General features: G+C 51.5%; 1 protein-coding gene across 5 annotated transcripts in view; it reads right to left on the bottom strand.

Annotated features, from left to right (window-relative positions):
• VAMP4 (vesicle associated membrane protein 4) overlaps nucleotides 1-12,210 on the bottom strand; it is a 50,771-nt gene extending 38,561 nt beyond the window's left edge. For 3 of the 5 annotated variants that reach the window (XR_014303907.1, XR_014303908.1, XM_082702790.1), the window contains exons 1-3: nucleotides 10,633-11,072; nucleotides 8,406-8,573; nucleotides 5,953-6,081 (exon numbers count right to left, since the gene is read on the bottom strand). The gene's annotated coding sequence lies outside the window, so the exon portion shown is untranslated. Of the gene's footprint in view, nucleotides 1-5,952; nucleotides 6,082-8,250; nucleotides 8,574-10,172; nucleotides 10,257-10,632 lie in introns of those variants that run through there. The other 2 variants (XM_082702792.1, XR_014303911.1) reach the window with 2 other exon arrangements.
• Nucleotides 12,211-15,343: the final 3,133 nt, after the last annotated feature.

Below are 15,343 nucleotides of genomic sequence, written 5' to 3' on the forward strand. Positions count from 1 at the left end.
AGTCAGAACTCACTACTCTTCACAGGTGCTGAGCAAGGGTGAGCAAGCGGAGGAGGATCCTGGTTTCTTCTTACTGACGGCACATTTATTCAGATGCTCGAACCAGCTCCCCTCCCGCCATATAGCACAGATTTAGTGGGAACATAAGAAGAATCTACTTATATTCTATATTTGTAGATGTACATATGCTGCATCTAAACTTTTATATGTATGATATAAACACATTCATCATTCCTCTTTCCCCTTATTAGAGTTGCGAAAATATTTTTGTTTTTCATTTTTAAAGCGAAGAAGATTATGCATCACGGCTCACACTCATTTCAAAGCTGAAGGCGTGATCCATGAAAAGCTGGGTCTTAGAATCACAGTCACACATCACTGAGTTAAAGTGACATTACAAATCATAGTTCCCTGCTTTACATGCTATGGTCACAAGTATACAGGAGCAGGTATTTAGAAGGAATGGAATGATGTCAAAATACCTTCAAGAGATATATTTCAAACTTTCTTCAGAGAATGAAAAGTTAAAGGGAAATAATAAATCATTTTATAATAAGTTTTTTGTTTTTTGGTTTTTTTTTTAAAGAATATAGTCAGGTTTCCCCTAAGGATGTAGCCAGACTTTCCAGTTTATTCTTTACATAATTATAGACTCAAGACAGTACCAAAAGTATAAGAAAATTGTCAGGACTATGAAGAAACATTTAGAACACTCCTGTTAAGTGACAGGCATTGTGTAGAACTTTTGCCAATCTGGTGAAGTCTTGTGACTGTCCTCTTATTAGAATAACATTTCGTAATGCATCAAAATAAAATATATAGAATTACAAAGGAAGGCAATTTATGATGTTATAAAATATTTTTAAAGATTTCTGATACACTAAGGTATGTGCTTTATTAATTCATTACACAACAAAATCTACTGCCAGATACAACATTTACCATGATTTTGAATTAATAAGGCGCAAAAACAATATTTTAAGACATTATTATAATGTGATACAAAAATCTTAGTGATTCCAGTTGGTAATAAAATCACAAGTCCAGGGGCGCCTGGGCGGCTCAGTGGGTTAAAGCCTCCGCCTTCGCCTCGGGTCTCGATAACGGAGTCCTGGGATCGAGTCCTGGGATGGAGCCCCGCATCCGGCTCTCTGCTTGGCTGGGAGCCTGCTTCCTCCTCTCTCTCTGCCTACCTCTCTGCCTACTTGTGATCTCTGTCTGTCAGATAAAATAAAATAAAATCTTAAAAAAAAAAAAATCACAGGTACACCTACTACTACTGATGGTTATCTTGTGGAGATGGGTCTCCATTTATAGTTGAAGGAAATGCCAAATTTCTGTTCGAAGTTAGTGAAATTAAAGATGTGATCTTTTCCCCATCCAAGTGTACACATTCTCTGAATTCTATCCAGAGGTCCTCAATGGTCCCTAGCTCCCCGACTCCAGGTACCTGTAATAGCCCCTCTGTGAGCCAGCCTTGCCTGACATTGTCCTGGTCCAGGTCCCCAGCTCCCCGACCTATGCCACCTGTGCGTACACAGCCTCACTCTGTCAGCAGGTGTTTGTTTGCAGGACTCTGGAGCTCAGACTGGATGGCAAACACCTCAGAAGCTCCAAGGTGGATGAAGGTCACAGCCTAAAAATCTTTATGAGGTGGCAGCTGTAACGTTGACAGTAAGTCCCCATTTGGACTGGCTGCTTGGTGGGGTCCCAGGCTTCTCCACGATTCAAGTCTCCCAAGTTGTCTCTTATTGGGGTATCCTGGCTCTCTCTCCAGCCTTGATCTGGCAACACCATCAAGACTCCTCCAGTTCTGCCTTTTTGTGGAATATGGACATTTGTGTAGGTTAGGTCTTGGAATGAGGCAGATGACACTGTATCCCCAAGAGCCTACTTCTGTGAACCAGCCTCAGGGTGGGGGGAGCCCAGCCCCCTAAAATCACTCTGAAGCAGTCACTGGGCACAGACCTGGAGAGGCTGGCCCACAGGAAGACTCTTGGGGTACAGGCCTAGGCCTGCTAGCTAGCCCTTCCTGCCCGTATTCCACAGGTGCCCACATCCCCCCGTAAGCAGAATGAGAGTATATTAGACTGCCTTGTCAGACTGGGCTGGGCTGTTGTCAGGTGAATCCTCCAATAAGAAACCCAAGGGGCATGTCTGGTTATGCTTACAGCAAGGTCTTGAAGATCAAAGCTTATGCCTAATGACAAGCCCTACTCAGTGAGAAATTTCCACTGTTAGAGCTCAAGGTCATTCACTGACTTGCTAGGGTGGGGCCATTAAGAAGAGACACCTGGGAGGGCGCCTGGGTGGCTCAGTGGGTTAAAGCCTCTGCCTTTGGCTCAGGTCATGATTCCACGGTCCTGAGATGGAGCCCCGCATCGGGCTCTCTGCTCAGCAGAGAGCCTGCTTCCTTCTCTCTCTCTCTCTCTCTCTTCCTCCTCTCTGTCTAGTTGTGATCTATCAAATAAATAAATAAAATCTTTAAAAAAAAAAAAAAAGGAAGAGACACCTGGAAGCCCTGACAACGGCTAGAGAAGCCCAGCCCGGAGCAGGCAGCAAGTCAAATGAGGACTAAATGTTGCCTATTTGCAGCTGCTACTTCAGAGTCCTTTTTCTCAGGAGGCAGGCTCTCTTTATTTGGGTAGCTACGCAGTTGGTTTGGCTTGGACCTAGTTTCCCCAGTGTGCAGAGTACCAGTTGTCCAAGGCTGGTTGAGGGGTATGTACTGCACATACAGGCACAGTGCATTCAAGGGTTGCAGAGATCTTGAGCAGGGTAAGGGTCTGGAAGGGCAAGATCACAGGATCAAGCTCTTGTCGAACAAGGTGTGGGCATAACTGGGAGCCCTAGCCTACACAAACACTCCTGTTCCTCACGAAGGCAGAGCAAGATACTGGACTCCCGTGCCAGGGCGGAACAGACAGCTGGCTCACATAGCCTCCAGTAAGAGACACCTGGAAGCTCTGGTTGCAAAAGCAGCCCAGGATGGGATCAAGATGGAAGTCTAAATGGGGACTGACTGTTGCCAATTTGCAGCTGCCTCAGAGTGATTTCTGGGGGTGGGATCCCTCCAGCTGGAGGCATGCAGGTGGTTGGGGGAGGGCAGTTTCCCAGGTCAGGCTGGGCTACCCACAGCCTGCTCTGGGGGAGTATACTGTGCATGCACGTGCCAAGGAGTTCAGGGTTGCCAGGTACCCGCAATGTAGCAAGGTCAAGAGGCCAACACAAGTGCAGACATGTGAAGAACAAGGAATGGGCTTAATTTTAAGTCTTAGGCTATACAACTACGCGCACTCTCCCTGAAGACAGAGCTGGAGCATAGCGCATTCCTTCCATCAGCGCGGGCTGAGCCTCTGGCAGGTGACCCTCCCGGAGAGACGCCGGGGAGTCCCGCTTGCTAAAGAACCAGAGCCTGATCAAGTAGCAAGTGCGAATGGGGATGGTCAGCAATCTGCTGCCTCAGTGTCATTACTGGGGGTAGACTCATTCCTTCCTGGAGGCTATTACGCCACTCGCTGGGTCCAGTCCTAGTCCCTGTGACTCTAGGGCCCTGCTGTCTAAAGTCTGCTGAATGTGTGCATCTGGCATATGCGTGCTGTTCAGGGAAGCCAGGGATCTAGTATGGGACAGGGGTCGGGAGACACCAGAGCACAGGAGCGAACTCTTAGGGGATAGGATTTATGCCCAACAGAAAGCCCTAGAAGCCCAATAGGGAATACCCCCTGAAGGAAGACCCAAAGCTTATTCAACTGGCCTGCCACCGAGCATCCAAGCAGTCTGGCCAGGATATCCTCCAATAAAAGATACCTGGGAGCCCTGATCACTGGAGAAACCTGGGATCCCAGTAGGGCAGCCCGTCAGAATGGGAACTGTTGTCCCTTTGCAGCTACCCCCTTGGAAGGATTTGGTGGGGCTGGGCTTCCTCCATGCAAGAGGCTATGTTGTGGCTGAGCTTGGCTCATACCTCCTAATGGTTTCTGGGGTGTGAGATCCTACCACCTTGGAGTCTGAGCATGTGGTTCTTCACTAAGGTGCCCACAGTCCCATAAAGTTACAGCTGCAGCCCCTGGGATGACAAAGTGCATACTGGGCCCTCGGCAAGCACCCCGCACAGGGAAAGTGCCTGCTTTCAGATGTGCGAAACTTAGCCTAATTCCAAGCACAAGCATTCAAAAATATGAAAGGCCCCAATGAAGCAGAGCTAGAAAACTCTGGACTGTCTTGCAAGGGCAGAAATGAGTAAGTCACTGTATGAGGACAGCCTCCAACAGAGACACATGAAAGCCTGACTGTTGGAGGAGCCCAGGACACAAGCAGTTGGTACAACGGGGACTGAAAGTTCCCAGTATCAAAAGGAGCCTCAGAAATATTTTTCAGGGTATAAACTCTTCACACCCTGAGTCCATTGAATTGCCAGAGATCATCCAGAACTTTAGGGGCCTGGGCTGTTCCCTGAAGACCAAGGCTTGCTAACCGGCTGCACACTGCCCAGGCATAGGAGGTGGCAGCTGAGAGGAGCAAAATGACAGGACAGGCTTGGCCCAGAAAAGGGGGCTATCTGGGATCCCTGCATCTGCCTCATTCTAACCTCATGCTCATAGTTCCCTAGAAGGCAGAGTTGGAGAAAATGGCCTGCCCACTAGGCTGGGGCTAGAGCCTGAACCCCAGGCCCTACCAAGCAGTAAGATGCCCCTGGCACTGCTTAGTGGTGGAAAAGCCAGCAACCCTATCAGGCAGCCAGTCCCAAATTGGACTGGGTGCCTTCAGTTTCCAGCTGCTGCCTCAGAAGGCCTTTTGGGGCTGGGATCCCTTTGTCCACAAGGATCAGCATGTAACGGCACAGGCAGGAGCTCCACAAGCCTGGAGGGGCCACAGTGCACATGTACAAGCTGCCCAAGTCAGGGCAGTCAGAGCCAGGAGGAGGGCAAGTGTCTGGAAAAGTAGCCAGAGAATGGGCTGTCCCAGCTACAAGGCATGTGTATAAATCCCACGTGCAAGCTAGTCCGGCACGCACCGTCGCCCTGAAGGGAAAGCTGGAGGGTGTCCGGACTGTCAGGTGGCCACCTGGGGTGGTGCTCAACAAGACATGCCTGGAGCCCTTGTTACTGGTAAGCTCACGCCCGCTGGCAGCCGGTCTGAAAGGGGGACTGACTGCTGTCCAAAGAAAGTAGCAGCCTGAAAGAGGTTTGCTAGGGGCTGGTGGGCTCCATAGGACTGGAGGCTTGGCAGGTACACTGGGACCAACCAGAACTCCCCAGGCCTGGAGGGCCCCAGGTGCAGGCTACCTGGAAGCAGACTGTACCTGGGCCACCTGAGGAAGTTAGAGGAGAAGGGACCTGTATCAAGGCCAGTGTCTGGTGACACCAGGTCACTGGTGCAGGCTCTTGGTGGCTGGGAGGCACGTCTCATGCTTATGGCAAGCACCGATCTTTACAAATGCACAGGTTCCTTTTGGGGGCAGAGATGGAGGAGTCTGGACTTTATCACCAGGGCAGGGACTACGTATAAAAGTCCAAATAGGAAACAATCCAAATACCAACAACAGAATGGGGAAATGAATACGGTATAGTCACACAGTGCATACTAAACCACAGTATAAAGGAACAATGTACACACTATGGATGAAACAAAGATCATGTTAATGAAAGAGAAAAACACAAAAGGAATATATTCTGTAAGATTCCATTTACACGAAGAACAAAAATGGGCAAAACTAAGCAGTACCGACTGAAGTTAGGATGGGGTTCCCCTGGAGAGGAGGAGTTACAGGAGGAGGTGAGGGGTGGACCCTCTGGTGGGCTGCAAGTGTTCTGTGTTTTCAGAGTACACGGATGTGTTCACTTTGGGGAAATTCATCGAGCTACACACTTATGCACACTTTTCATTAAAAAGAAAACAATTTTTAAAGGCTCCATCCCACCTCACACTGCAACTTTTTGTACTTCCTACCTTCAGGAGTCAAGATGCTTTTGACCTTTTGCAGGAAAGGCTGGTCCACAAAAGCTGGTGGTGGGCAACTCATTCCCAGTGTTGGGTCTTGCTGTCGACATCAAACATGATGACATTGTAGTGGCCGAGCTGGGAAAGAGAAGCAATCAAGTCTTTGTCTAACACCATCTATGTTCCTGCACCATACGTGTCCTGTGACCTGTGGTGGCCACAGGGGGCTATGTCAGGATGACACAGAGGTTGTGGCTTGTCTGTAAGGGCACTGACGTCACTGTCCAGGGGAGCTGCTGTCACTCAGGGTTCTGCTGTGAGCACCCCACGTGACAGCCAGGCCTCTGACCTGATCTTTTCCTCCACATTTAAAAGCACCTTCCATAAGCACACATATTCATGGGCTCCACACTAGCATCATTGCTACTTGGTTAAGAGTCCATCTAAACCAGTAATTTTCAGTCCTAGCAGAACACTAGGGTCACCTCAGAATGTTTGAAATACTTCAGTATTTCAGGGTCAAAAACCCTGGTGTAGGAAGGAACAGGTGGGAGGGGAGATAGGAAGCCTCAGGTATTTTTTTCTTAAACTCCCGGGTAATTCTAAATATAAGAACTACTGATGTAGGCAAGGAACTGCCTAAGCCTTTAAGGGCTGACCCAGCAAATGGCTGTAGGAGAAAATATTCTCAAATTAAAGTTAGTGTATCTTTTCTAGTACTTGAACAATAGCTGACTATTCTGTATAGAAAAATATTTTTATGATTTGTCTCCCATACCGACCACCTGGACCTGCACGTACACAGGCAGACTAAGGAATGTTGTTTGTGAGACCAGTGCTGTGTGAATAACCTTGGGAGTCTAATTGTTTAAAATTTAATACCTGGCCTCTGGGTCAGAACTGGCCCTTCTGTTCTAGACGCCTAGAGCTACAAATCTTGTCTCCCATCCGCTCCTGCTCCAGGCTGGGCTGGTCCCCAGGAATGGAATCTGGGAGAGGAGGCAGATACACACGGGCCAGGCTCCTTGAAAATATAGGATCATGATAACACGGAAATGTAGCTGGTGCCAAACTGCATGTAGGTGAACAAAAGTTTAACTTCCTGTCATATGCCTATAAATGTGGCCATTATGGGGATGGTCAGGTACAAGTCTCACCTGAGGGGAGGACGCTCCCCGCAAGCCTCTCAGTCAGGACTCCCGCCTGGCTGTTTCCCACGGGGCTTCCCCAGCTGATCAGGTTAGATGTTGTAAATACCTGATTTGATGAAGCTTTGCCTTATTCTCATTTACTGTCTACTACTATTTTCATCTATGTGCAGATTACTCTTCTATTCCTGTAATAAACAATAAAGTTGTCTTTCCTTTTCAAAACTGAATCACGGCTATAGTGAATCTTTTGTGCAGACCACTGGCTCAAGAAAAAATATCTTCTTAACTGGGTGAGAAAGAACAGATGATGCGTCAGATGTGCCCCTTGCTCTAACGGAAACCGTTTTTACAGGGGTAACCTGCAATGCTATTGACTTGCAGCAAACTTTGAGACCACGATAATGGTTATTCAATAATTAATAAATACTGACTTAGGATTACTGCATGCCCATTACCGGGCATGGCACAGATCTCATTTTGGTTTCTTAGAGAGCAGCAAAGTCCAAGGACAACCACTGCTCACATCTGTAGCACTGAGCCCTCTAACAACCTGGAAGGTGCTTGTTAGAGACGATTGCCGGGCTCTTCAGAACTGACTGACAGGCAGTAACGATGGCAACACATCACAGACTGAGTGTCTGCCATGAGCCTTGAGCAGTGTCAAAGATTTCCCACGTACTAGCTACGTTGGGCCCGGGTCCCCACATGGGCCCCAGCCTCAGAGAGGTAACCTGTGAAGCTCTGATAGACTTAGATACACTTCATAGACAGAAAAATGAACATTTTTGCTACTGTGTTCAGATCCACACCTATTATTAGTAATAAAGTTATGACTGTTCTACCGATAACATAGATTTTTTTTTTTAATTTAAGTAGAAATTCGAATTGCATCTGGTGCTCAAATAATGCAGTACTGAAAGCCAGAAATTCTTCCCAAGTGCACAGGAATTTCTGGAGTCATGATTTTTAAATATTCCATCTGGTTACATGGGTAGACACAAGCAAACACTCAATAAATTGAATAGCTTAAAATCTGTGTACTTTATGTAGCTCACTGAATACCTTTTATACTTCAGTATTTTAAATAAATGAGTAAAAGAAAAAAGTTAGACACCCACACATGCAGTCATTTTGAGATTATAATCTGAGTCTGAGGGAAGAGCTACTGGCCATTTATTAACTTAAAAGAAGACTGAGAAGGAGAAAACTACGGATATATGTGGATTTGTTGGTCTGTCAACGCTGTGCTCACACAAGACAGCTGTAATCGTCCACACCCCTGCCTGTGGAAGGCACCAGCATCCCCCTCACCTAGGAGCAGCTCCGGGTTTCTGAGCAGGGCAAGGCCGGCAATCATTGCTTTGTGGTGCTCACAGCACAGGTAAGTCTTGTCAATGGGCCGCCCTGGGGCTGCAGGGAGGTCCTCTGGAGTGTCATCAGCCTGCGGCTTCTTCCTGTCCTTCTTCCGTTTCTTCTGGGCTAAATGAGAAACAGAGATGACGAGGTCCTATGTTGAGCGCGCTAGTCCAGGGAAAGCAAGCCATACCAGCAGCACTGTGCTGCAGTGAGACAGACCCGACTCAAGAACCCAACTGCTAAATATACACAATTTTGTGACTTGGTTGACAAGTTGGTTCTCTGAAATCTGCCCGTGGTGGCCATTTTTATGCCACAGAAATTGGCAGAGAGTACACATCAGGGATTTTTTTTTAACCCCCTGAAAACACAGTTGTTAAACATTTAACACATACTGCGGGAGACCAAAGATAAGAAAAGGAAAAGTGGGGGTGCCTGGGTGGCTCAGTAGGTTAAGCATTGGCCTTTGGCTCAAGTCATGATCCTAGGGTCCTGGGATGGAGTCCCATATCAGTCTCCCTTATCCTTGGGAGTCCGCTTCCCCATCTACCCACCCCCCGCCCCGCTCCTTTCTTCTCTTTCTTTCCTTACTCTTTCTCTCAAATTAAAAAAAAAAAAATTTTTTTCTTACAAGGAAAATGGCAAAAATACACCCAAAGCCCTGGGAAAACTGAACTGAGGAGTCCTGCCGCCTTGACATTGAGAAATAGAAGGCCACTAACAGGAAAAGTTTATTCATAAACTCTTTCAGAGAAGGATTTAAGTCACTAATTACCTCCTCCATGCCAATTACTATACTAGGACTTCTAGTTATTTATTATCTTTAAGATTTTACGTATATTTGTCAGAGAGACAGAGCAAGCGTGCACACAAGAACAGAACAGATGAGCTGCAGGCAGAGGGAGAAGCCGGTTCCCTGCTAAGCAAGGAGCCCTGCTAAGCAAGGAGCCTGATACAGAACTTGATCCCACGACCCTGCGATCATGACCTGAGCCTAAGGCAGATGCTTAACCAAATAAGCCAGCGAAACGTCCCTGTAATTATTTAACTCTTATAACAACTTTACAATACCATGTTGGGCAGATGAAAAACTAAGGATCTGAAGGGTTAATGATGAGGCCCAGACATAGGAGGAAGTGCAGCCAGGATATGACCCTGGGACACAAAGGCCCTGGAGGAGGAGGAAGTCACAAGCGCTAACCCAAGGGGAGAAATCCAATGAAGGCCCCACTGCTTTGCCGTCTGATACATAGTAACCAGACGTTCATCTTTTCCTCTATACATTGATTACTGAACTGATTACGCTGAGCAATGGACTGAGCCACGCACGCGCCTGTATTCCGCTATGTCCTAAAGCCAAACCTGAAACACAAGTTGCTGCCCCCTCTCTGCGCAGCAGTCGTGCCCGCAGCCCTCGAAATGCGGCCCCAGTGTCCCTCCCTGGAAAAGCCCGGTGGGAAGAGCCCAAGTCTTGCCCTGATGGGGCTGAGTCTCAGCTCCCACGGGAGCGCGCCCTGCACACGACCTGCGGCCAGACACCGGCGCTCGGGGCCGCCGCTGCCCCGACAGCCCGTGCAGGAGCCTCGCGGAGTCGTGACGAGATCCCAGCCGCGGGAGGAGCGCACGCGGCACCCGCACAGCCCCGCACTCGGCACGCGCCCCACCAGTCACCTTCCCGCCCTTCTTTCGCTGCCAGCCGCCCCCCCCACATCCCCAGCACACTTCGTCGACCCCGAGCCCCCGGCGCTCAGCTTGGCCCCGGGCGCCCCGGGACGTGCCTTCCGGCTCCAGGTCGCCGGCGCAGCGCAGGCCGGAAGCGCCGCGGCGGCCACAGCCCCCGCCGGCGGACTCGGCGTCAGGAAAGCCACGGCGACCGCCGGCTCCACACGGGTGCGCCGTGACGGAAACGGCCCCGGGAGGCGACAGCCAGGGTCACTACTGCGGTCCCTCTTCCCGGGCGATGACTAGGTCAGGGAGGGGCTGGGGCAGCAGGTCGCCCCCCACCCCGAAACCTTGCACAGGACGTTTCAGAGCTGCCTCCGAGCCGCGGAACGCCCCGAGTCCGGAGACGCGGGCCCAGGCGGCCGCCGTGAACCGCGGCCCGTCGCCCCCCGCCACCCGCGGCGGGACGGAGCTCGGCGCCCACGCTCCGAGCGCACGCCGGGCGCGCGGCCGCGCTCACCTTCTCCCGGGGCTTCATGTACTTGTGCAGCACCCCGCACAGCTCCAGGTAGCTTCCGTACCACTCGAAAGCCCGCTTCCCCCGCTGCTGGAAGAACTTCTCCCAGTACTCCGCGGAGCCGAACTCCCGGGAGCTCTTGGGTAGGAGGTTCATGCTGTCACCGTCCGCGCCGTGTCTCCGCCACGCTCCGGCTCGCGCGCTGAGGGACCATGGGCTGCGCCGGCACACGCACCCGCGCCGCCGCCCGGCGTCGGAATTCGGCCCGCACGGACGGAGCCCCCGCTCGACCCCAGAGGGGTGACGCGGACACGCAGGCCGACGCGCGGGACACGGAGCCCGAACCACGGTCACCCGCGCTCCCGGCTCCCGGCTCCCAGCACCAGCCCCAAGTGCAGAGCCCCTCACACTCGCTCACCGCGGGCCTTCAGAACCCGCAATCATATCCGGGTGCCAGGCGTCGCGATTGGCCGGCCGCCCGACCCTCCCGGCGTCTCATTGGCCAGTCTTTCGATCCTGGCACCTCATTGGCCGAGACACGCTCGCCACCTACCGCGCCGGCTCCGAGCGTGGATACGCGCGCGGCAGCAGGGGGCGGGGCCACGGGCCCGACTCCGGGCGGAAGACACCCCGCGGCCGCGTCGGCGGGATTGCGTCCGAGCGCCGCGAGAGGGCAGCCTTCCCGGCTCTGAGCGTCTCCTCCGCCGAGGACCCCGCCCGGGCTTCCCGCCCTCGGTGCTCGCGCTCTGTCCCAGCGGGCCTCCTGGCCGCTTCCATCGCGAAGGGCGGCGCGCGGGCCGCGGAGGCCGCGGGCAGGAGGCGGCCCCAGAGCAGAAAAGCCAGCAGACGGACGTGCGGCCAGGGCTGAGGAGAGCCCGTGCTTAGCAGAAGAGCCGTCCTGGCCGCGTTACCTTCGGCCTCGCCCCCGCCGTCGCTTACTGTCGCCCCTCGACGTGCGTGGTGGATGCTTATTCTGGAGAAAGCCGGCCCTGAGCGTGCTCGTCCTGCTCTAGAATGCGGGATCCCGCCGTTAGTGTGCTGACGGGAACGCTCAGCAGAGGAACAGCAGCTGCGAATTCGGAGGGGCCTCCGCAGCCGCCGCTCCCCCGCAGCGCTGCACGCACGTGCCAGACTCTTGGGACACTCGGCCTCCTCAGGCTGTCCTGCGGCTGGCACCGCGCAGCGGCCGCTCCCGCGCACCTGACTTGTGAGGTGAACGGTCGCTGCTTCCGGTGCTCGTCTTCCCCTCCCGCGCTGACGCCGCTCCCGGCCCGGCCCGCGTGCCCACGGGCGCCTCGCGGGCTCTTTGGGGCGCTCGGCGGCTGAGGGGCGCGCAGACCCCGCCGGACACCCGTGCGGGAATGAGCGTCTCTGGTCCCGGCTGCTCGGACCTCGGCAGTGGAGGGAGCCCGGAGGGCTCATCCTCGACGGGGACGCCCACTCGGCTTTCTGGAAGCAGGTCTCACTCAGACGTGCGTCTGCAGGGCCTGGAAGACTTTCTCTTTCTTGAGGGCGTATGTGTTTGAGAGCGAGACCGTGGCTGGGGAGAGACGCAGCGGAGGGAGAAAGAATCTGAAACCCACTCGGGACCCTGAACGTGTGATCACGGCCCCATGTGGGGGGCAGGATCCCACCCGCAGATCCTGACCTGAGCGGAAACAGAGTCGGATGCTGAGCCCCCCGGGCGCCCCTCCCCTGGAACCTAGTCCAGCGGGTCGCCGAGCCCCGCCGCCAGAGTTTCTGAAGGATCGGGTCTCTACTGCGGTCTAAGGATGTGCGTGTCTAGCATCCTTCTGTGCGATGCCGGGGCTGGGCCCAGGACCCCACGTGGAGAACTGCTCTTCCAAAATACAAGGGAAACGTCACAAAGAATTTAGTTCCCCCTGCACAACTTTAAGAGGTCTGTACACGTGACATCGAAGAAGCTCTACTTTCCTCTCCCACCTGCTGAGCTCCTGTTGTGTCCTTTCTGGGAAGGAACTGGAGGAGCCTCTGTGGTGGCTTCTGCTACCTCATCATGTAGAGTTCCTCATGAGTGAGACATGGGTCCTTCCAGAGAATGCTGATTGAGAGCTGAGGACACTCTTTGCTCGAAGTGCTCCACAACACCAAGGTTAAAACATTTAAACGACCAACACAAAAACAAAGCCTCTGCCCTCTCCGCTGAGGATTTACTCAAGTCCTCAAACATGTAAATGGCCCAAGATGGACCCATCTTTGTGATAAAGCTAAGGGTACAGCGGTAAGCAAGGCAGTCCCGTGGAAGACACCCATCCAACAATCACAAAAACAATCTGTATGAGGTTGTGGCAAACGATGTGAAGGAGAAGTGTAAGGTTCTGTAAGGGTGGCATACCTCCCAGACCTCGTCTGCTCTGGAGGTGTCCAGAGAAGGCTTTCCTGAGGAGGGACAGGAAGTGTCTATAATCTGTCTGTTTTGGTAAATGCCACACACCTGAACTTGTCCTAGTAGTAACAGCATGACCTACGTAAGAACCAAGAATTCCACCCTCTGAAGCTGTCTTCAGGACCCATTGGCGCCTGCTTTTCCCTCTGTCCCTATGGTCCTTTCTGTTAATGGCTGGTATTGGGAAGACCGTAAGAAGTGATTTCTGCCATACCAGGCACCGGCCCCTTATTTAACGCCCTCAAACATGCAGTTATAATTTGCACTATGTTTCTGACTAAGAGAATGTGTAACTACCCATTGTCGCCTGTGTCTGCTCCCTTCTTAGAGCCCAAGGAAGCAGTAACAACCATAGAAGTTTAAGCCGAAGTTGCTGCAGGTTTCCTGAAATGTGTGGCTCACTGATGAAGAAATACTTTACGTATGCGTTAGATGCTGGCTTTTGAAATACATTTGAAACGTAGTGCTCTCGGGGTTGGACTGCCAAACATAATTAAGCAGTATCATTCGTATCGTTAGCTTCTGCTAATTCGATATTAAATGGTGTGTGTTTTATTAGGATCTTCAGAGTGGGCACTGGTGTGCTTTATAATACAAAGTGAGTATAAATATGAGCATTCGATGTCTTGGGTTTTTTCCCTAAAAATATAAATCCAGACCTCTAAATCTATATTTTGCAATTACTAGCCTTACTTAATTTAAACATGAGGTTTTGAGGCGCCTGGGTGGCTCAGCTGGTTAAGCGACTGCCTTCGGCTCTGGTCATGATCCTGGAGTCCTGGGATGGAGTCCCACATCGGGCTTCCTGCTCAGCGGGAAGTCTGCTTCTCCCGCTGACCTCTGTCCTCTCATGCTTTCTCTCTCATTGTCTCTCTCTACCTCTCAAATAAATAAATAAATAAATTTTAAAAACCCAAACATGTGGTTTTAGCAACAATAATCAATGATTGATTGATGCTGAAATAACTGCAAAATGGGGCTTAGATAATGACAGCATTTCTTGAATGTGGGTGACAGAGGATAGGATAGAGCTTGTGACAAGCAGAGTAACATTACCCCATGGACGTGTATGTCCTAATTCCCACAACTTGAGAATAAATTAGGCTACGCAGAAAGGGAAATTAAGTTTGCTCAGCGACTGACATTAAAATAGGGAGACCAGTCTAGATGATGCAGGCAGGCCCAATGTAATCACAAGAGTCCTTAAAAGCAGAAGAGGGAGGCAGAAGAGGGAGAACCAGAGAGGTGGTAGCAGGAGAAGGCTCAGGGCAGCATCGCTGCCTTTGAAGATGGTGGAGGGGGCTGGGAGCCAAGGAGAGGGCCTTCCAGCCTATGACAGCAGGAAAGCCAAAGAAAGGTGTTCTCCCTTTGGGCCTCCAGAAGGAACTCAGCCCTGTAGACATCTTGATTTTAGTCCAATAAGACTCCATCAGGCTTCTGACCTCCAGACCTGAAAGACAATTAATTCGTATGAAGTTCCTAAGGTTCTGGGAACTCACAACAGTAGCAGGAGGCTTCCCCAGAGGGCGACCAGGAGAGAGATGTGTGGCTGGGCAGGAGGCTACACTGGGAAGAAGGCTGCAGATGATAAAACTGGCAACTGGGGTGAACAGCACCTCAGTTCAGAGAAGTCTCCCGTTGTGAGCATTTGGATGAAAGCTGCCAGGCCTTAAGAAGCCAATGAGCGAGCAATGAGGGTCAGGGCAGCTAGAAAGGATTCATGAGAGATGTTTGCAGGAAGAGCAGAAGCGTCGGCTCTCGGAGCCTACATAGGGAATAAAGGATCCGAGGACTCAGAATGGCAGTCAAATTGCAAAGGAATCCAAAGGACCAGGGCAGGGGAAAGGAGGTCGCTTGCAGAACTGCTGCTTGAGAGGAATTTAGAGACCACGATGCTAGCCACCACTGGCTACAAGCCAGTCTCCCCGCCCTGCAGGCCTGTCCCAGGGCTCATACCCTTCTCACATTCTGTCAGTGGCGTCCAAGTGGACTTCGTGGGCCAGGCCATGAAAACACTTTATGCGTAGGGTGTGAAAGTGTTCTAAAGGAATCTCTCCTTGGTGTCCAGGGAGTGGCTCAGGCAATGCTGGAAATAATTTCCGCCGGGAAGTCTTTGCAAATGACTTTGTTTTCCACATTTGAGAAGTTAAGAAATGGATGGTCTCCCGTGTCTTAGAAGAATGAAAGGCAGGCGTGACATTTGGGATAATGCACCATTTTATTAGCTGGCATCAGCACTCTCTCAAAGCTGTACTGACCTGAGAAATAATGCTCTGGCTGACCCTGGATTCCTAAGATGGGGTAATC

This window comes from Mustela nivalis, assembly GCF_964662115.1.
Source record: "Mustela nivalis genome assembly, chromosome: 16".
Taxonomy (NCBI): Eukaryota; Metazoa; Chordata; class Mammalia; order Carnivora; family Mustelidae; genus Mustela; species Mustela nivalis.